General features: G+C 41.1%; 1 long non-coding RNA gene and 6 other non-coding genes across 12 annotated transcripts; all 7 read right to left on the bottom strand.

Moving 5' to 3' along the window:
• Positions 1-10,641: 10,641 nt before the first annotated feature.
• On the bottom strand, positions 10,642-20,610 carry LOC108701134. 6 transcript variants are annotated; one of them, XR_001933103.2, is made up of 12 exons: positions 20,531-20,610; positions 18,856-18,912; positions 18,624-18,650; positions 16,029-16,085; positions 15,771-15,818; positions 15,582-15,636; positions 15,352-15,377; positions 14,021-14,107; positions 13,258-13,306; positions 11,557-11,706; positions 11,230-11,280; positions 10,642-10,939 (listed from the first exon to the last, which is right to left on the bottom strand). It is a non-coding gene; the product is annotated as an uncharacterized LOC108701134 (long non-coding RNA). The 6 variants fall into 6 exon arrangements; XR_001933105.2 differs by having other exon boundaries at positions 10,642-10,936; XR_001933104.2 differs by lacking the exon at positions 20,531-20,610 and adding an exon at positions 19,067-19,318.
• On the bottom strand, positions 11,356-11,429 carry LOC121398582. Its single transcript, XR_005964403.1, has one exon. It is a non-coding gene; the product is annotated as a small nucleolar RNA SNORD49 (small nucleolar RNA).
• Positions 13,106-13,179, bottom strand: LOC121398590. Its single transcript, XR_005964411.1, has one exon. It is a non-coding gene; the product is annotated as a small nucleolar RNA SNORD65 (small nucleolar RNA).
• On the bottom strand, positions 14,179-14,252 carry LOC121398581. Its single transcript, XR_005964402.1, has one exon. It is a non-coding gene; the product is annotated as a small nucleolar RNA SNORD49 (small nucleolar RNA).
• Positions 15,448-15,520, bottom strand: LOC121398589. The gene has a single exon (XR_005964410.1). It is a non-coding gene; the product is annotated as a small nucleolar RNA SNORD65 (small nucleolar RNA).
• LOC121398588 lies at positions 15,895-15,967 on the bottom strand. Its single transcript, XR_005964409.1, has one exon. It is a non-coding gene; the product is annotated as a small nucleolar RNA SNORD65 (small nucleolar RNA).
• On the bottom strand, positions 18,721-18,793 carry LOC121398587. Its single transcript, XR_005964408.1, has one exon. It is a non-coding gene; the product is annotated as a small nucleolar RNA SNORD65 (small nucleolar RNA).
• Positions 20,611-20,957: the final 347 nt, after the last annotated feature.

Below are 20,957 nucleotides of genomic sequence, written 5' to 3'. Positions count from 1 at the left end.
TTCCCTGTCTTGGAACCAGAGATGTGCACAGAAGTAGTGCACAGAGTATGGGTCTGGTGTAAGTAATACAATGGAAACATTCTATGGGTTAGGGATGGGTGTGGATTAAGGTTTTGCAGGTTAGGGTTGGGTGCAGGATGAATTTTTTGGTGACCCGCATATCACTAATACTGTATATAATTCACAAGCATATTTTATAAAGGCACTCGAGGGCCCATGCATAGGGCTGCAGCTTTAGGCCCGGACCACTATATATATATATATAAACCAAAATTTTCCTGGAATTTGTATATATATATATATATATATATATATATATATATATATTAGGTCTATTAGGTATCAGCAACTCCAAGGCTAGCTTTGCTTCTGTGTATAACCGGGGTGCACAGTTATAATTTATGCATATCCACAAATATAAAAAAACCGGCATAACCATGTAAAAAATCTTCACTTCTTTATTTGCATCATCTCAAGGAGAAAGGTCCTAAATAGGACCGAAACGTTGGACTTTTATATGATGCGTATAAAGAAGTGAAGATTTTTTTACATGGGTGTGCCGATTTTTTGATATTCGTGGATATATATATATATATATATACAAGTGTGTATATATATACACACTTATACATATATTTATATATATATATATATATATATACAAGTCGGATTTGGACCGCACTCCATAAGAAAGCCGAGGCCTGGGTGCCAGTTGGGTATAGATAAACATATTTCGCCAAGTAACAGCACTCCAAGGAAGTAAACAATGCCAAAAAATTAGTGATAAGCCAGGTTTATTGATTCCAACGTTTCGGCTCCATGTTAGAGCCTTCGTCAGGGAAAAGAAAATTAACAGTGAGTGGACAGGACTTTTAAAATGGCTGCAGTTGGCGCCAAACATACGTTGCTAGGAGCCCCTAGCAACCTCTTTACATAATTAGATCATCGTCCCGTGTAAAAAAAGGTCTAGAGCACAATGTGGTACCGTTGTATATATATATATATAGATAGACAAAACCATACAAAACCAAAGTACATATGATATATTACAAAACAACAGCAATATCAAAACAAAAGATGTATAAAATGTCTGTGTGGGAAGAGTAACTTTACTTGTGTTCTCATATTTGCTCCCAACTGGAAACCAATATCTAAAAAAAATGGAAAACAAAAAAAAAATGCTCACTGGAGGCAGAAGCTGGCACTGTAAGGTCTGTGCCAGCAATTGTATGCGGAAGTCAACCCAAACCCTCCCAACCTGTGTATAAACCCACAGGTCCCACGGGTATCTGGTTGACCTACACATTACTAATCCCAACCTCAAATCATCGTCTTACTGCATGCCACGCCCATTTACCCATCATTCTATTTCTCAATGCGTTATATGATATAACTGAACCAGTTAAGGTTTCTTTGCCCCCATTTTTTTGCCCTGCTCACTGAGCCGTGTGTTTATCTGTGAACATGTTATATATTCCTGGGTTACCGTGGTCGGGCATAACTTCTGTTTACTCAGAGTGGAACAATAGTTATGATTTATGAATAGAACATGTCATATGCAACAGAGGTTTGCCCGGTCATTCAGCAAATATATGAAATGACATTTCATCGAGAAGAGAATTTTTTCAGCATTTGTTTGTTCACTTGAGACTGGAATGAAGAATGGGCAAAATGATAAATCTGTATGGTAAATGACAACTGCCTGCACCCCTTAAACACAATGTAACAGATGAAGAGCTGCAGATTACCCCTGCCAGCCCTCTAACATCAATGTAAGTGGGTGACCTTCACAGGTCAAGGTTTAAACACTGTTCAGATGAAGCCTAAGAAGTTAATTGTCACTGGGTGTAACCAGAGTAGCAGCCATTGCATGCGAATGTCAATGTTAAAACAAGTCCATAAGATCCCAGACAAGGTCATGGACGGAACAACCATTTCCAAGCTCTTGTTCAGAGGGACAGATGGCGTGAGACACAATGCACAGCAACCTGAAACCCGCCACCACTTAGCCTAATTACTATCTCAAGCCAAACGTGTGTCTCTGTGGGTAAGGGGAGGGCAGTGAGGTTGGAGATGACACAAATATGAATATTAAAGAGAAACGAAAGCCTAAAAGAAGGACAAGCACTAAATTACTTGGAATTAGCTCTGACATAATTTTACTCATATAATGTATTTACACGGGAGGGCAGCCATTGCAATGCAGGGGGAGGCGTGGTTTGTTCAAACGACACAGAGGGCAGACGTTATAGACTAAATTAGGGGATCATTAATCACAAATAGCACGCAAAGTCTGTCATTGTCCCCCCCCCCTCCCTACAACTGGAATTGCCACATATGTCTGCATTTTCAGGCAACGGTTTTGACAGTCTACCATATGTGTAGCGAGTACTGTTGTCCATTATGGGAAGCATCTGGTGACAACTCCAGGTGTTTCACTTCCGCGGCTTTTCAGAGCAAGTTGCAGCTGCAAATATGAAGGGAGATAGCACATGGGCAGATTCAGGGAGATGTAGTCGCCTGGTGACTAATCGCCTCTTCTGCGGGGCGAAAATCTCCCCGAACTGCCTTCCCCCTGCCTTCCGCCTGCTATAATGAGAAAATGCCAGCGATCATGCACTCGAGGCACTTCTATTTCCAAAGTTGCCTTACGAGGAAACTTCCGGCGACTTCGGAAATTAAAGCGCTGCAAATAAGTAATGACAACTAATTGAAAAGTTGCTTAGAATGGACCATTCTATAACATACTAACAGAAAGGTGAACTACCCCTTTAAGGCTGACTTCACACCCAAAAAATATCTTACCATCTACAGCTTTTTAATCAATTGTACTTGGTGCAGTAGGGTTCACACTTCCCTTTTCAATCAAAACCCGACATTAGACAACGACATATTGGCTGGCAAATTATGTTATCCAACCAGTTGGCTGTCTTTCTATTGTTTAGGCAGTTAGCCTAAACAATTGGGAGAGTAGAGGAAATTGAAGAGGAACTGCGGCTGATAGACCAGCAGAACAGGCACTTGCAGAACCGCCATCAGAAATCGCAGGGCCCCATACGACAAAATTTCCTGGGCCCCCTGGGCTGCAGTACAATTTCAAAAACGGTCCGCACACACCAATGTTGCAGTCGGGGATTGTGCCCCTTTTATTAATGCCACCAACAATCAACGTTTCGGGGGGAACACAACCTCCCTTCTTCAGGATAATGTTATCCTGAAGAAGGGAGGTTGTGTTCCCCCCGAAACGTTGATTGTTGGTGGCATTAATAAAAGGGGCACAATCCCCGACTGCAACATTGGTATGTGCGGACCGTTTTTGAAATTGTACAGCAGTAAGGAGACCGGGCTTGGTCAACGGAGGACCAGCACCACCACGCAGAAAAGTGGAAGGAGGTGTGCGGTAATACAATATTTCATTGCACTAGATTCCCCCTGGGCTGCACCCACCGCAAGCCCCACCTACAGGTCCACCCTCCCCACCCCACAGGTCCACCCCCCACCACACAGTAAAAAAACAAAAAAAATATTGGTGGCTAGGGTTCCCACATGTTAATTACAAAAAAAAAGATATTGGTGGTCAGGGCCCCCCATTAAAAAACATTTGCAACTTAAAAAAATATAGATGGCTAGGACCCCACATGAGAAAAAAAAATTGGTGGTCAGGGCCCCCTCTCAACATTATGAGAAAATTGGTGGCCAGGGCCCCTTAAACGTCCATGCCATCCCAAAGTCAGCAGCTCTCAGAAAGATGGGGGGCCCGGCTAATCAAGTAAGTGTGGCGTGGCCGGGCCCCCCTTACCCTCAGGGCCCCCTACAACTCTCCCCCCTGTCCCCCCCTGATGGCTGCTCTGGGCACTTGGTGGGCTATCCGTCTAAATAATGACTAGAACTAGGGATAGACAGGGATGGCAACTGCCTAGGGCACAATTTTAGTGAGGGGAAGCTGCAGTTCCTACCGTTCCCTTTCTAGCACTGTGGATGGATGGTTAGCACCTCACGTCAGGCAGCACTTGCACAAGGGGCAGCATCAATTTGGACACCTTAGGTTGTCTCTGAGCCCTGAAACAGCCCTGACTAGCACAAACGGTTGCAGAGGAGGGCGGTGGTTTTGTGCCTGGCACTGAATCCCACGGACCGGCTCTGGTCTAAATGTAATTGCTGTTGAAGAACAATCCGTCTGTCCTTTGCTATTATCTTCACCGCTGGTTCTGACTACAAATGAAAACAGTGTATCAGTAGACATATCTCTTCCAGCTAATATTCAAACATAAATATAATTCCCTGCAGGTGATTTCACTTCACAGGTCTATTCATTTTTAATAGTGTTGCATTCACTACCAACCAGGGCAGTTTGTATGATCTTCCTGTGTTTCTTAATTGGCTCCTGATGGATTTGTGCCTAGTGTTCCAGCAATGATAGAATGATGCAACGATGAAACATTCTGTATGGCAGGGTACATTGTTGCTGCAACTAATTTGCTCCCTGATTTTTTGCTCCCTGAACATAATTCACCCAAATAGCAAACTTTCTAAGAACAGAATTTTTGGCAATAAGGCCATACGATTCATTTAACACTCACTCAGTCAGTATACTGTTGCAGCTGTCACTATATCCAAACTATTCCATGCCCTTGAGTACAACCAATGGGCTTTGGGTATTCCTGTTTACATAAGTAAATACCTAATTTCCAAGTCAAACTTGGCTTGTGCTGACTCTACCAGACAAGCCCATCCCCTGAAACATCAACAGATGGGAGGGGTGGGGGGTCATTTTTGGCATAACAAATAATTCTGTTTATATGTCACATGGTATAATTGTGTCATTGAAGGAATATCTGTAGATCTTTGATATACTACTTGTTACATGGCATGCACACTAAAGCTGGCCATAGACTCAAAGATCCGCTTGTTTGGCGACATCGCCAAACGAGCGGATCTTTCCCCGATATGCCACTAACAGCATGGCTATATCGGGGGAAATTATGGTCAAACAATCGAATTACGATACTCTAAGGGGCCCTGACGGGTCTGTCGGGTAAAAATCAAACCTTCCCGATTGACATCGTGGCCAGATATCGATCGACAGTTCATACGGAGCACTTGGTGTATTAGTTAAAATCTTCATTTATTGAATATAGTTAAAAGCATGAATATGGTTCATATGAATGTGATCAATATCCCATGCTTGACGCGTTTTGTGGCCTCTCGCCACTTCCTCAAAAGCCACGAAACGCGTTTTTTGCTTATGACAGATATCGATCGGGAAGACCCGTCGGAACCCCCCATACACGGGCAGATAAGCTGTCAAATTGGTCTAAATGGCCGATATCGGCAGCATAATCTGCCCGTGTATGGCCACCTTTGGGTCAGGGTACACACTCAGACAGTGTCGGACTGGCCCGGCGGGACACCGGGAAAATACCCGGTGGGCCCCGACCCTTAATGGGCCCCCGCCGGGCCAGACACCTCTCCAGATATCTTTAAAAAAGTTTCCCTCCCGCAGTGCCGATCAGCGCAGCGCCTTCTGCGCATGCGCCAGGCGCCTTCACGCTTTTGTGTGCGCGCGCTCAGCGCGTCGCAGTAGGGGTTGGGGGGCGGGTCGGAAGGGGCCCTGGACAGTAGTCCCGGTGGGCCCCGGGCCCCCCAGTCCGACCCTGCACTCAGATTCAGGGAGATTAGTCGCCTGGTGACAAATCTTCTCTTCTTCGGGACAACTAATCTCCCTTAACTGCCTCCCACCCGGCTAGAATGTAAATCGCAGGCAGAATGGCACTCGGAGCACTTTGTTTTCCGAAGTCACCCGAATATTCCTCGTGAGGCAACTTCCGAAAAGGAAGCACTCCGAATGCCATAAAGCCAGAAATTGACATTCTAGCCGGCTGGAAGGCAGTTCTGGAGGATTAGTAGCCCTGAAGAAGAGGAGATTTGTCACCGGGCGACTAATCTCCCCAAATCTGAGCGTGTGCCCTGACCCTTACATGAAGCAGTTTAAGGTTTCTTGTTCCATTATTTCCTGTCTGCTTTGTAAACATTGTGTATTTACCTGAAAACATGTTAGATATTAATGGGTTACTATGGCCGGGCATAACTACTCGGACTGGAACAATAGTTATGATTTATGAAGTGAAAATGTCATGTGCAACAGAGGTTCGACCGGTCATTCAGCACATAAATAATAAAAATGAATATCGAATGACAATTTTTATGAAGTGTGTTACTTTATTTCTCACAGATTTCAGATGCTTCTATTTAATCAGTTAAAATAATTCAATTCTGGTTTTTTTTTTGGTTTTTTTTTAAACCAAAAATTCTCCCCTTCCAAACTGACCTGCACTGGGTGCAAGTAAAGTAAACATGGGAGGTTGAAGAGGGTGGCATTGCATAAACATCTATTGAACAGAAGATAACAGCTTATGTAAAAGGCAAAAGGTAATACCACAATAAGCACTTTTCTCTGCAGTCTTTCCAAAGGGCCCTCCCGAAATGTGATACGTGCTCAGAGAGTCTGGTGGGATACAAATACAAATAATCAAATAACATAATTAATACTTATTCATACCCACTCATGTCTCTAATTATTGTGCTCATAACTTTAAGGGCCATGTCCATCTTACAGAACACCGTAATGTTACATTGGCCAACAAATTCCAACACATGCAGTATAAAGGAACTGCTCAACCACACACCCACAATCAAGAAATAAAGTGGTATATTCCATTGGAGCTGTCAACCAGATGGGTGCTTTGCCCAACTCCACTGTCCATATTCTTTTATAAGCCAGTTCTAGGCCAGAACTAAGGGTAGGGGGCAGAAGCAAGGGAAGACTGGGTGGTGGGTGACAAATTAGCAGAGCACACTGAGCCACAGCAAGGGGGTTTCATCAAGTGGGTGTGGGGGTAGGGTTGCCACCTGGCCGAGTGGCCGGTATTTAATCGATCTGCCCGGTAAAAACGATGACTGATCCCAATGTTATTAATAGAGAAAAGAGATAAATATACAGGAAGGCCGGTATTTTTTTCCAGAAAAGGTGGCAACCCTATGTGGGGGTTAAAGGAGAACTAAACCCTAAAAAACGAATAGGGCTAAAAATGTCATGTTTTATATACTGAACTTATTGCACCAGCCTAAAGTTTCAGCATCTCAATAGCAGCAATGATCCAGGACTTCAAACTTGTCACAGGGGGTCACCATCTTGGAAAGTGTCTGTGACACTCACATGCTCAGTGGACTCTGAGCAGCTGTTGAGAAGCTAAGCTTAGGGGTCGTCACTAATTATCCAGCAGAAAATTAGGTTGGTCTGTAATATAAACTGATGTTACAGGGCTGATTATTAAATTCTGATGCTAGTTGCACTGGTCTCTGTGCTGCCATGTAGTAATTATCTGTATTAATTACTAATCAGCCTTATATTGTGACATTTCTATTCTATGTGTCCCTAAGCTCAGTAAGTGACAGCAGCACAGAGCATGTGCAGTGAATCAGCAGAAAAGAAGATGGGGAGCTACTGGGGCATCTTTGGAGGCACAGATCTTCCCTGATAAAGGACTGTTCTTGCCTTGGGCTGGTACAGAAGCACAAAACATAATGTACAACATTTCTACCTACTTCTTTAGTTAAACTTTCCTTGTCCTTTAAACATATCAGGAAGCGTGGCAAGCCAAGTTGTATTGTCTCATGTGCCAGATACTATATAAAATCAAAATTCAAACCTATATAAAATAAAAAGGTGTGCCTAAATTTCCCAAAATGTTTTCCTAGCAAAGATACTACTTATTATAGACACAGTAAGTTGGTCTTGTGTGTCCAGATGTAGTTAGATATGTGTTTTAGTCCAACACAATCAGAATAGAGATTCTCATTTCATAAATTGGACAAGTTTAAAAATGTTCCTGGGTTTGGCTCAAGCAATATCTGATGGTGTATGATCAATCGATAAAAGTTGTAAACCATTTATCATCCTTCATGGCTATTCTACTTTCTTTTTCAGATGCATGGCCTGGATGACAGCCGAGCCGTCCAAGAACATTTGTATGTCCAAGATAACATTGGTATATAAAACGATCAACCATTAATATAAACATTCAATTACTCCAGGTTGTTGATCATATCTTTCTGTGTATGGCCACCTTAGATTTGTTCAGTTAAAGTTGAATATTTGGGGTAAGGGCAACTGGGAGATTTGTCACCAGCGATTATATATATATGCTTGACTGCGAGCGAAAAATCTCCAGAAAATACGTCTCCATTGGAAATAACTGAAATCGCTGGAGGTATATATAACTATATAGCGCAGTCACTTGAATATACTCCGTCGGCCACTGCCCTAAGGAATTTTCCCTGTACACACAAAGTTAACTAGGCGTTTGAATACAGATCAATTATATATGTTCCACCACACTTATCTGATCAAACTCTGTCCTGTAGTTCTTTGAACAAATAAAAGGTTATCACTAAACAAAGGTTGCATTAACTGAACCTACATCAAAGCAATCCAAAGATAAACAGTTGTTGCCACATTCTTGAGTGCAGCTAGGGCAAATAAACAGTATGGTCCTTGTGCTATAGCCAGAGGTAATTTACTACCATAGATACCCCTGAAGTAGTGATGTGCAGGTGCACGACCCATCATGCAACAAGACTTTCCAGGTTTCCTTCCCACTGACTAAAGTACAAACAGTTTGGAAAGTGTGCCCCTGGCACCCCAGACCGACACTATTATTTTTCCTCTCCTCACTCAACCTCTTTATTCTCCTAGTCTTTTAGATCTACTTACTCTTATTCTTCCCTTAAGCATTTTTTCCCATAAAGAAATAGGGAATGACCATGAAATAGGTCAAATGGTTAGAGCCAAGAGGGGACCACAGAGTTTTCCCGGTATCCCGGTGGGCTAGTCTGACACAGAGTATAAAAAGCCAGGGAGACGTATGCTGTACAAAGTTGTCTGAAGTCTCCTTGCAAAGAAACCTCTGGCTACTATTGAAAGTAGTGAGCAGCATATGTTTCCCCAACAGCAATTTGCATTATAGCTGGTGAGAAACAATGGCTGTTTTGTTGCCCACTGTAGCTCAGATTCATCATGGGAGACAAGACATCCAGTGTACCACTGCCCTTACCACAATTTATATAGATCTGTAGCCGAGTGAGTGCAGACTGAAGGAGTTAGTTTGTGATTTGGGGTGAGCGCTTGTGCCCAGGACACCCCTGGAATAAAGTGGTTGTCTGGAAGACAATGAAAGTTCACTTCACTAGTGGGTGCCAATAGAAGCTTAGTTCAATAGGGTTGCCTTTTTCCCCCCAGGGCTGCCGCTCCTCTGAAAATATCTGATTTAGTGACAGGCCCACATGTACATTTCAGAAATATTAACCCAATTGTCCAGCATTCCTCTGCATCTATGCACAACATACTGAACATATGGCCATTTGTAACCCAACAAACCTGAGCTTGAATGTTAATTACAAATAGCTACTGTACTACTAGATATCTTGAAATGGAAATTCAGTACTCTGTGTTTAAGGCTTGGCCCTTCAAAAAAAATGCTGGATATTCATGTAGAGCAGTGATCCCCAACCAGAAGCTCATGGTTTGGCTTGGATATTGTTTGCCCCAGAAACCATCGAAGCTGTTCTTAAAGGCACAAACAGAATAAGCCTTCACATTATTTAGCAGGACATTCCACAATATCATTGTCCTCACTGAACAACCACCTATGCTGCTTCAAATGAAAGTTCTTTTCCTTGAATCTAACTCTGGTGTTTTTAATCTATTTTATAGAGGGGGGGAGAATCTGCCTCACATGGCCTAGGATACCCTGTAATGTAATTGTACCTCAAAGGCAGGCAGATATATTGTTTTTAATTGCCAGGATTATCACTGCTTGTATACATGGGGATCTCCTGACAACTGCATCTTTGGACAATGATTGTGAAATCTGCACTACCACGTGACAAATGGCCCAAAAATGCTTTTGTGGATTGCCTGTGGGAAAACATTTTTGGCAGATTACTCACCTGCAGTAATGCATTTTTGCCATGGGCAACAAATCTGTGTGTCATTGCACTTACAGCCAGCACTGGATTAACGCACAAGCTACCCTAGGGACTCCATATGATCAGGGGAAAACTTAGCCCACCCTATGACCTAATTACCATTTTAATTACCTGTCTGTGTTGTAGGGTCTGGTTAGGCACACCTTCTGTGAGAACACAGGAAAGGAGCCAAACCAGGCCTGGCTTAGGTTCACACATGCCTGGAATTGGATACACAGGCATCCTGACCCAGCAGTGAAGGATGGTGAGCAGGAATGTAGCCCGGGGGCCTAGTATCTCATTAATCAGCCATTGCTACAACTATTTTCAATAAGTATCAGAAAATTCTTAAGGAGGCTGCCATTTGTCTGTTTGGATATTGGGCTTGGCTACAAATGCTATACTATTATTCAGCATTATCTAGATTTATCTAGATTAGGGAGATAATGACACTTAGTTTAACAGTATAACATTGTATAATCAGTCCTACAGAAAAAAAGATGCACCTTAAATTAAACCCTCCAGAGGCAGAGAGTCCCAACTTTTTTTTTAGTTATCCAGTCTAAGCATCCCACTGGACACATTTTATTTCTAGTAAATACATTAACTGCAGTGTTAAACTTATCTAAAAGTATTTATTCAGGTACTGTATAGTGTGCAAAACAGTGAAAGTACCATTAGAAGTCATGTGTAATGTACAGGAAGCAAACCTTGCAAGACACATGGGTGCCTCAAGTGCTTTTTATTAAGTTTTAATTTAACAGACACCCTCTAGAAACAAAACGAAAGCAATGCAGATTCCACCCATAGCCTCTTGCCATGAGGAACATTCCTAGAGTGATGAAGCAGATGTCATTCCAGAATGTGTCAGGGACGTGTCCATTCCTTCTTGGCATAAATTGCAGCTAATCTGCTGGAGAGAAAAAAAAATAATTTAATTCCAATTCAAAACAAATGGCAGTATAAAGAATTTAGGTAAATCTTGTCATTTGCATGGAAGTCAATGCATTGATAATGTAGGAAGCCTCAGTAAAGAATTTTTCCCTCAAGGTATTTCAGACAGGGATAACAAAACATCACAGGCTATAGAACAGATCTGCCATGTTAGGCATTTATATCTAGAGAATGCACAGCACCCCTCCCAAACAAAAATTGGCATGTAATGTTGAACTTACACTTTTCCCTAGGTACCATTATACATACCTCTTTGTCTCAACCATTGCCCAGAGTTCCTGCTGTTACGACCAGTTGAAACTGCAATAGACCCAAAGAACATTAAAGTAAAAAATTGGGTTATGGCTCAAAGAGTCTGTATCTGCTCAGACTTCTAATCAGAACAGGAAAAGGTTCTCGTCAGTTATCGCATCAGACGGCACTTCCTATATCCCGTTTTCATCATGTTTACTTCCTGGACAACATACTAACCCATTATTAGAGAGTAGTGCCTGCTAACAAGGAACTCTAGGCTCATGCCTGCAGGATTCTTACAGGGGGGTATATAAACATTGTTCTTGAAGTTTGGAGGCTGACCTTTAAGTTCACCATAGATGCAGGGCCTGCTTCTGCAGAAAGTCAAGTTGTGTGCTGGCTTTTGTTCCACTGAAGCTAGTGTCTAGTATTTGGGTTGTTGATTGTTCCACAATATTCTTTGAAGAATACAATATGCCATGGCAATCATCCCTAAAGGAGTGAGAAATTTTTTTTAATACTATATAGACCCACAACCAAACCCCTCTATCCACCAGAATTGCATCTGTGTTTAGCTGCACAGTAATGCAACTTCAAATACTAAACAACTGGCTGCTATGGTTTAAGGTACACTTGATACTTAAGGGATACTGTCATGGGAACTTTCTTCAAGACGCATCAGTTAATAGTGCTTCTCCAGCTGAATTTTGTACTGAAATCCTTAAAGATGTTTTTTTCATATTTAATTTTGAAATCCAACAAAGGGCTAGACAGTCAGTTTCCCAGATGCCCCCAGTCATGTGACTTGTGCTCTGGTCAGTTTCCCAGATGCCCCCAGTCATGTGACTTGTGCTCTGATGAACTTCAGTCACTTTACTGTGGGGCATGATATCACCCCCCACACCAGCCCCACCGAACCCCAACAGAATGGGAAGGTCTCTTGTTTTTGGGAGCTGCTATCTGGTTAACAGCTGCCTGGTAGATCTAAACTGCACTCAATAGTAAAATCCAGGTCCCACAGATTGTTACTCAATGTAACAATCTGTGGGACCTGGAATGTAAGAGAAAACAGCCTGCCAGAAAGCACTTCCATAATAAAGTGCTCGCTTTCTGAAAGCATGACCAGGCAAAATGACTGCCTACACACCAATGTTACAGAAAGACTAAGATTACCCTGCACTTCTAAAAGTGAGAACATATAAATAAGTTGCTGTGTAACCATAGGGCAGCTGATGTTACACAGTAGATACTAGATAAGTACTACTAATTGTGTTCTACAAAGCTTGTCCTTTAAAGCTTGTCCTTTATCTGCTATCTACCCTGTGCGGTTTTACCCCATTTCAATTGCCACCATTACTATACGAGCTTGTTCACACAATGGGGTAATTTATCAATTCTGGGCCAATTTGCCTGTAGGCAGTTACCCGTGGCAACCAATCAAATTGTTCCATGCATTATTCCATCTTCAGCTGGCTGGAAAAAGACACTTATGGCCATTTGGGCAAATATTGGTTGCTATGGGTTATTGCAGTGTGTCTGAAGCAAACACATTAGCTTTAGACTAGGGTCACACCAATGGATTCCACAGGCAGAGAACCTGTTTGGTCGCTGCCTTGTGCCTGCACCAAGTATCTATCAACCTCCACTCAGGTGCAGGCAGACGTGGCAATTCCTGTGCAAAATCACAAGTTTCACGGAATCTACCTGCACTCAATCAGAAGTAATGTTTCAGGGTGCAGGCACAGCATCCAGAAGGGCAGCAGGAGTGGATTCTCAGCCTGTCATTCCACATGCCAAATCAGACTCTCACCTTGCCAGTGCATGGCAACACTAAATTATAACAGGTTTTGGCCTTCTTGAATGATACATTTCAACAATTCCACTATAATGCCTTCAGAGCAACCAGTATCACCACCTACAGTCTGACGGTAATTCCAGCTATATTTCAGGTTTAATTCATCATAAGGCACAACAATAAAAACATTTATGTTTGTGGCTAAAATTGCTTCTAGTTGGCTTCCACTGCACAAGTTTCCTACTTACCCGACATTGTGAAAACTCCTTCAATGTATCATCAGCACATGGTAGAGTCCTGTAAAAAGATACTATGTTTTAGAAAATACCTCAGGATCTAGTCATTTGCCAATTAAATCCAGGCTTATGTACAGTTGTTTGCCCATGTTCTACCACGTGTCTAGCATATAGGTGAACATGGATGCAGTTAATTGCTCACAGCTTTTTCCACTAATAAAAATTGCTTCTGGCCAACGGGAAACTAAAATGCGAATTCCAAGTAATCTCATGAAAAACGGGAAGCAAACAAATATCCAGGTAAATTGGACCTGAAAATTTGGTTATACCCAGATACAGAAAGGCACCCACAGAAGTCATGTTGTGGCATGGGATATACAAGTGAAGGTATATGCAAGTGCTGCTGTATTCACAAGGTTCATGGCACACAACATGCAATATTTACAGCTGCCTTCCTAGGAGGATCCTTGGGTAAAAGGCATTTTAGTGTCTGCCATTAGTACATTTCCCCAATTAATCCTAAATTAATACATTTCCCCCAATTAATCCTAAATTAAACATTTCTCTTTCCAGTTTAAGGACCAGAGGTTGCCAGTCAGATAACCTAGTTCCTAGAATGAAGCCTCAGTGGATAAAAATGTCCCTCATAAATGTTCAGACAGGGATAACACAACATCACAGGCTACATACAAACTGCACAGAAATTCCAGCAAACCTCTGGCAAAGAATGGTCAGGGATGCCACAAATGCTTTTATTACCTAGTGTTATACCCACCAGTTTATGGTCTCTTAACATATCCCCATTCTTGCTGCTGTGACCTGTCTGGGTAACCTTCTTGCTGCTGTGACCTGTCTGGGTAACCTGCAAAAGAAATTATGAGTGAGGCACAGTGATTCATTTGCCCACTGGGAGGGAGAGGAAAATCACATTAAAGTCAGAACAGGAAAAGGTTCTCGTCAGTTATCGCATCAGACGGCACTTCCTATATCCTGGTTTCATCATGCTCATTTTACTTGCTCATTTTACTAGCCAACGGCCTTTTTTTTTTTACAGAAAGTCTTAAGAGGTTGTTCAACTTTACATCATAATATATTTAATCTAGAGTGTGACACTGAGAATTTGCAACTGGTTCTCATATTATTTGTGGTTTTTGAATTTGCAACTCTCCAGTTTGCAATTTCTGCAGATTAGCCTAGCAACCACAAATGGATTTGACTAATACTGGATTATAAATAGGAGTTTGTATTGTAGCCTTAGAGCCCTCCCATTTACTCAGCATAATGTTACAAATAGTGACATACGGCTGCAATAAACGTGAGAATATTAAGGGGTGTTCATATTTAAATTAACTTAAGTACGATGCAGTGAATGATAGTCTGGGAGTTTGGAAAACCAAACCTGGTTAGGGTGAGAAAGGCTAAAAGGAGTCAAAAAGCCCTTCACTAGCATTTTACATGCAAAGTGAAGCCTTTTGAAAGCAAGAAGGTATTGACTTGTCTCATGCCATACACACAACACTGCCTAGACACCAAAATAAGTTGTGCGCTTCAGAAAAAACAAGTTTATTTAAACAAACTGCCGTGTAGCCATTCAAGCATAGTTGATAACAGATAAGTGAAGAATCCCATTGTATACTAAAGAGTGTATTTGTGCCTTTTCTCCTTTTACATATTTGAATGGTTACCCCCATGGCTACACAGCAGCTTGTTTATATAAAACAGTTTTTCTGAAGCAAACAGTTACCAGTGCAGCACAATTATATTTTCCTTACTTTAAAACACTTCCTATTTTTGGTTATGGTTCCTTTGAGGAGCTACTGCTCACAACTCCACTTCCTGCAAATCCAGTCATTTGGGCAGTTGTCCTAAACAAAGGAACATTGGAATACAATGGTTGCTATACACATTTATAGGCTCACGTTGTAGCCATCCTATTAGCCCACAGGCAAATACTCAAAAGTACTATGGGGCCTATGTTCGGTTCTGCTGCTCTACAGCACAAAATAACTAGGTACCAGAAATCATTGTCAACACATGCCAATAGACTAAGGTTGTCCTGAACAGACAGACATTCTGCCCATTTAAGGTAAACCATTCAACACTTACCCTTGTTGCTATGCAAAAAGTACTGCCTGAAAAAAAAAAAAAAGTTTTAGAACTCTTCCTTTTGTAAATTGCACCCATTTACCTTTTTCTTAAAGCTCTCAGAATAACCAATATCACCACCTACAATCTGCCGGTAATTCCAGCTATATTTCAGGTTTATTAATCATAGAGCACAGTTACCATAGTAAAGCCAAGACTAGCCTGGGTCTTCCCCTGCATGGGTTACTTACATCATTGTGTAATACTACAACTCCTTCAGGTGATCCATTATGACATGACAGAGACCTGCAAGACAGAATGGATTACACAGATTTTGGAAGAGGACTGGAATATGAAAATTAGAGTGAAGAGTATAAAAAAAAAAAAAAACACAACTGAATAGTTATAACACTAAAAGTTACTATAACACTAAAAGTTACCTTAAAGAGATAAGACATCTGAAAATGTTTCATCATAATGGTCTTTCCCTGAAAAAAAAAAAACAACAAACTTTAGAACTAGTATTTTGTGAATTATGCTCCAATAACCCTTTTCTTACAAAGCTCTCAGAAAACCAGTATCACCACCTACAATCTGACGGTAATTCCAGCTATATTTTAGGTTTAATTCATCACAGGGCACAGTTGCCATAATAAAGTTAAGACTACCATGAGTCTTCCCCAGCATGGGTTACTTACATCACATTGTGAGTGAATAGAACTCCTTCAGGTGATTCATTATGACTTGGCCGAGACCTGTAAAACAGACCGCATGTTCTAGATTAAATGCAGCACTCATTGGATTGCAGGTAGAGTAACAGTTACGCAGATTTGATCTGGAATAAGACTGGAATATAAATAGCAGAGCTGTAAAGAGTAGGTTAAAAAACCAAAACAAACTTAATGAAGGAAAGCTACAGAGGCATTTTATTGCAGTAGTGCAAGCTAGAATGCTTTACCATCCCCGAGTAAAAAGCTCTAGCTCTATTTAGGATAGCAGCTGCAGTATTAACACTGTCATCAAACTGAGCATAAGGTTTAAGATAAAGGCAGGAAGTCTGATACAGAAGCCCAAGTGGACACAATAGAAGTTTCTTTTGACAGAGGACTCCGAGCAGCACTACTTTGAGGGTTTCCTAGTGAATTTAGATGTGAATTTAGATGGACCTTTCTGATAAGGCTTACTTAGTTTTAACCTTTCCTTCTCCTTTAAAGGGATCCAGTCATCAGAAAACATGTTTTTTTCAAAATGCATCAGTTAATAGTGCTACTCCAGCAGAATTATGCACTGAAATCCATTTCTCAAAAGAGCAAACAGATTTTTTTATATTCAATTTTGAAATCTGACATGGGGCTAGACATTTTGTCAATTTCCCAGCTGCCCCTGGTCATGTGCCTGCACTTTGGCAGGCTGCTCTTTTTCCTTCTCAATGTAACTGAATGTGTCTCAGTGGGACATGGGTTTTTACTATTGAGTGTTGTTCTTAGATCTGCCAGGCAGCTGTTAACAGCTCCCTAACACAAGATATCTGGTTACCTTCCCATTGTTCTTTTGTTTGGCTGCTGGGGGGGGATATCACTCCAACTTGCAGTACAGCAGTAAAGAGTGATTGAAGTTTATCAGAGCACAAGTCACATGACTTGGGGCAGCTGGGAAATTGACAATATGTCTAGCCCCATGTCAGATTTCAAAATTGAATATAAAAAAATCTGTTTGCTCTTTTGAGAAATGGATTTCAGTGCAGAATTCTGCTGGAGCAGCACTATTAATGGATTCATTTTGGGAAAAAAAAAAAAAAAAAAAAAAAAAGATACCCCATGACAGTATCCCTTTAAGGACAATTGAAAAGTAGCCATAGCATATAAAAGCAAGCTTAAAGGGGTGTTCCACCTTCCAAACACCTTTTTCAGTTCAGTTTTCAGACTGTTCCCCAGAAATAAGACTTTTTTCAATTACTTTCCATTATTAATTTTAAGTTTTTTCTAAAATCTAATTTTAAAGTTGAATGTTCATGTCTCTGGTGTTTGAGTCTGGCAGCTCAGTAATTCATATACAGATTCTGAACTGTTACAATTTTGCAACATTTAGTTGATACATTTCTCAGCAGCATCTCTGGAGTATTAGCAACTATTGTATCAATTCTTACAGCTGCCTGTAATGAAACCCAGAGATTCTGCTCAGCAGGGACAAATGAGATAATTGTATTTGCTAAATGTATTAATTTAGAACAGTTCACAGGGTTGACAACCGGCCTCCCAAAGCTTTAGAAGGTGAAAAATTACACTACACTTAATTAGAATATATGGTGACACATTCTGGTGATCTATCTGAAAACAACTAGTTTAAAGGTGTACAACCCCCTTTAACCAGTCCTGGCTGCAGGGAATAAAGGAAACTATACCTCCCAATATAAGTCTCTAAAGATATTGAATAAAACGGCTAATATGTAAAAACCTTACTACTAAAATATATTATGAAAATGGTTTATTTATATGAAGCATGTGCTATTGGGTAATCAAATAGAAAATTGCCATTTAAAAGAAGGGCCATACCCTTGGGATCCCAGGATTCATGGTGCACAAACCAAGCTAAACATACATGTTAGGTCACATGAGCCAATTAACAGACAGTTCTGAGGTTTAAGAGTTGTAGTATTTCTAGTCAGGTGATGTCTGCAGCAACACAAACCCATCACAAAATGGTGGTTCAAGGCAAAAGATGTAAAATGGCAATATATCTCGAAATATACTGTATATTCTAGTTGGGCAAGATTCTTCAACATGCCACATAAGTGATACAACTGTTGCTTAAATATTAATTTTGGGTGTATAGTTTATAGGGGTGGTGGCACACTAAGATTACGGGAGATTAGTCGCCCAGCAACAAATCTGTAGACTAATCTTCCCGAAGTGTTTTACCACCGGCTAATCATTGGTGGGATGGCATTCTAAACAATTTCAGGTTTGCCCAAGTCGCCCAAAGTTTCCTTGTGAAGCAACTTTGCAAAAAGCGATCCGAGTGCCATCCCGCCAGCTATTAATATTCTTGCCCTTGCATTTCAGGGATATTTGCTGCTGGGTGACTAATTTCCCCAGAATCTTAGCATGTGCCCTCACCCTAAGGATCTGCTGCTCTACAACTCCTCTTCAATTGTATCCTTTTAGCCCACAGGCCAACTCAGTACTATAGGGCCTATGTACAGCTGCAGAGTGCCCTGTCCTGCTCTACAATGATCGCAGCACAAAACTAGGTACCAGAAATCACACACATGCCAATAGACACCAGACACTTACCATTGGTTGCTATGCAGAAAGTCCTGCCTGAAAAAAAAAAAAAAAAACTTTATAGAACTGCTTGTGAAATGCACTCATTTACCGTTTCTTACAAAGCTCTCAGAAAACCAGTCTCACCACCTACAATCTGCCGGTAATTCCAGCTATATTTCAGGTTGAACTCATCATAGGGCACAGTTGCCATAATAAAGCTAAAACTATCCAGAGTCTTCCCCCTGCATTGGTTACTTACATCACATTATGAGTGAATAGAACTCCTTCAGGTGATTCATTATGACATGGCAAAGACCTGTAAAACAAACATGTTATAGATTAAATGCAGCCCTCATTGGATTGCAGTTAATGCAGGTGGATTAATGTAGTTACAATGAAACCCCCTTCAATGATAATTTGCCATGAGACAAAGCAGTAAAAAAAAAAATATATAAAAAAAGTGCTTTTACCATTTTCACTAGTGCACACAAACCCTGCATATCTTAAATCAATTTGCACTTTTCTATAGCGTTTTAGGTAATTTGCTAGTCCCAATCCCTCAGACCAACACCATGAATCTGTGCTTTCAAAAATGCCCCAGTAGCTCCCCCATCTTTTCTGCCGATTCACTGCACATGCTCTGTGCTGCTGCTGTTACTGACCTCAATTACTGACTCAAAATATTAGGGATGCACCCAATCCACTATTTTGGATTCGGCCGAACCCATCACAAAAGATCGGCCGAATACCGATCCTGAATTTGCATATGCAAATTGGGGTAGGAAGTGGAACACTTTACTTCCTTGTTTTGTGACAAAAAGTCACAATTTCCCACCCAGTCCCTAATTTGCATATGCAAATTAGGATTCAGTTCTGCCAAATCTGAATCCAGTGCATCCCTACAAAATATACAGTACACTAAATATAAATGTGACAATATAATGCGGATTAGTCATTAATACAGATAATTACTATATGCCAGCACAACTAGCATCAGAATTTAATAATCAGCCCTGTAGCATCATCTTAAACAGACAATTCTGCGGATAATTTGCAGCAGCTAAAAGCACACGGAGCATGTGAGTGTCGCAGACACTTTCCAAGATGGTGACCCCTGTGACAAGTTTGAAGTCCTGGATCCTTGCTGCTACTGGAGAAACTGAAACTTTAGGTTGGTGTAATAAATTAAGAAATCTGTTCTGGCCATATTATTTTTAGGGATGCACCAAATCCACTATTTTGGATTCGGCTGAACTCCCAAATACTTAGTGAAAGATTCAGCCGAATACAGAACCCTAAATAGTATATGCAAATTAGGGGTGGGAAGGGGAAAAATGTTTTACTTCTTTTTTCCCTGACAAAGTCACGTGCTTTCCCTCCCCACCTCTAAATTGCATATGCAAATTAAGGTTCAGCCGAATCCTGCTGAAAAAGGCCGAATCCTGGATTCGGCGCATCCCTATTTATTTTTAGAGTTTAGTTCTCTTTTAAGGTGGCTATACTCTTCGATTAAGTAGATCCGCTTACCAAACAATCTTACAGTATACAGCTTATCTTTAGTTTAACATAGGATTAAATCCACAGCTTTAAACTTGCCTACTGCTAAAAGTAGTTCCTGCCCTTAAGGTCAGTTTGCTGCTAAATTCACCTATGCAAAATGGGCCCTGGCAAGTTTCCTAAACAAATCAGTGAGAAAGTTATGGGAAATGTAATTTTGAAGATTGTGCACGTGCTTCTGGTCAACCAGCGAATAAAAAACACAAAGTTAAGGGCCACACATGGTATTGGGGAACAGGGTTATTATGCACATCACTTTAAAAGCAAACCATTCAACTAGCAATAGTTGACAACGATGCAAGACACTTATATTTATCATTACAACCCCCAGAACATTAACCATCAACGCGATGATGTTAGATTCCCACGCCACTAACCTGCACACTCCAACCATGGCTGCATAAAAGAACTTCCGTATCCACTACATTCTAATTTATACCCATAACTACCTTACCGAGATCTCGCGAGTCTACGCGCTGCATGCCGGGAAATGTAGTCTCTATAAGATACCGGGCGATTACACGACGCATGCGCCCTGCCTCCGCAATTCAATTGTAGGCGTAATTTCAGTGGCGCTTTGGCGAGTTGTGTGAAGCCATTGAAACGTTAAATGTGGTAAATGTTAGTGAACCACCACATCAATTAGTATGGGTAATTGAATAAAGAAACGCTCTCTATAATATTTAATTTAAATGTAACTTCATGTTAAAGAAGAACCCCCAAATCCTTCACGAAAGATTTGGCCAAATACCGAACCGAATCCGAACCCTAATTTGTATATGCAAATTAGGGGTGGGAAGGGGA

The sequence above is a fragment of the Xenopus laevis genome, chromosome 9_10L (genome assembly GCF_017654675.1).
Source record: "Xenopus laevis strain J_2021 chromosome 9_10L, Xenopus_laevis_v10.1, whole genome shotgun sequence".
Taxonomy (NCBI): Eukaryota; Metazoa; Chordata; class Amphibia; order Anura; family Pipidae; genus Xenopus; species Xenopus laevis.
The sequence above is the reverse complement of the archived record's forward strand: the minus strand, read 5'-3'. Positions and strand labels throughout refer to the sequence as shown.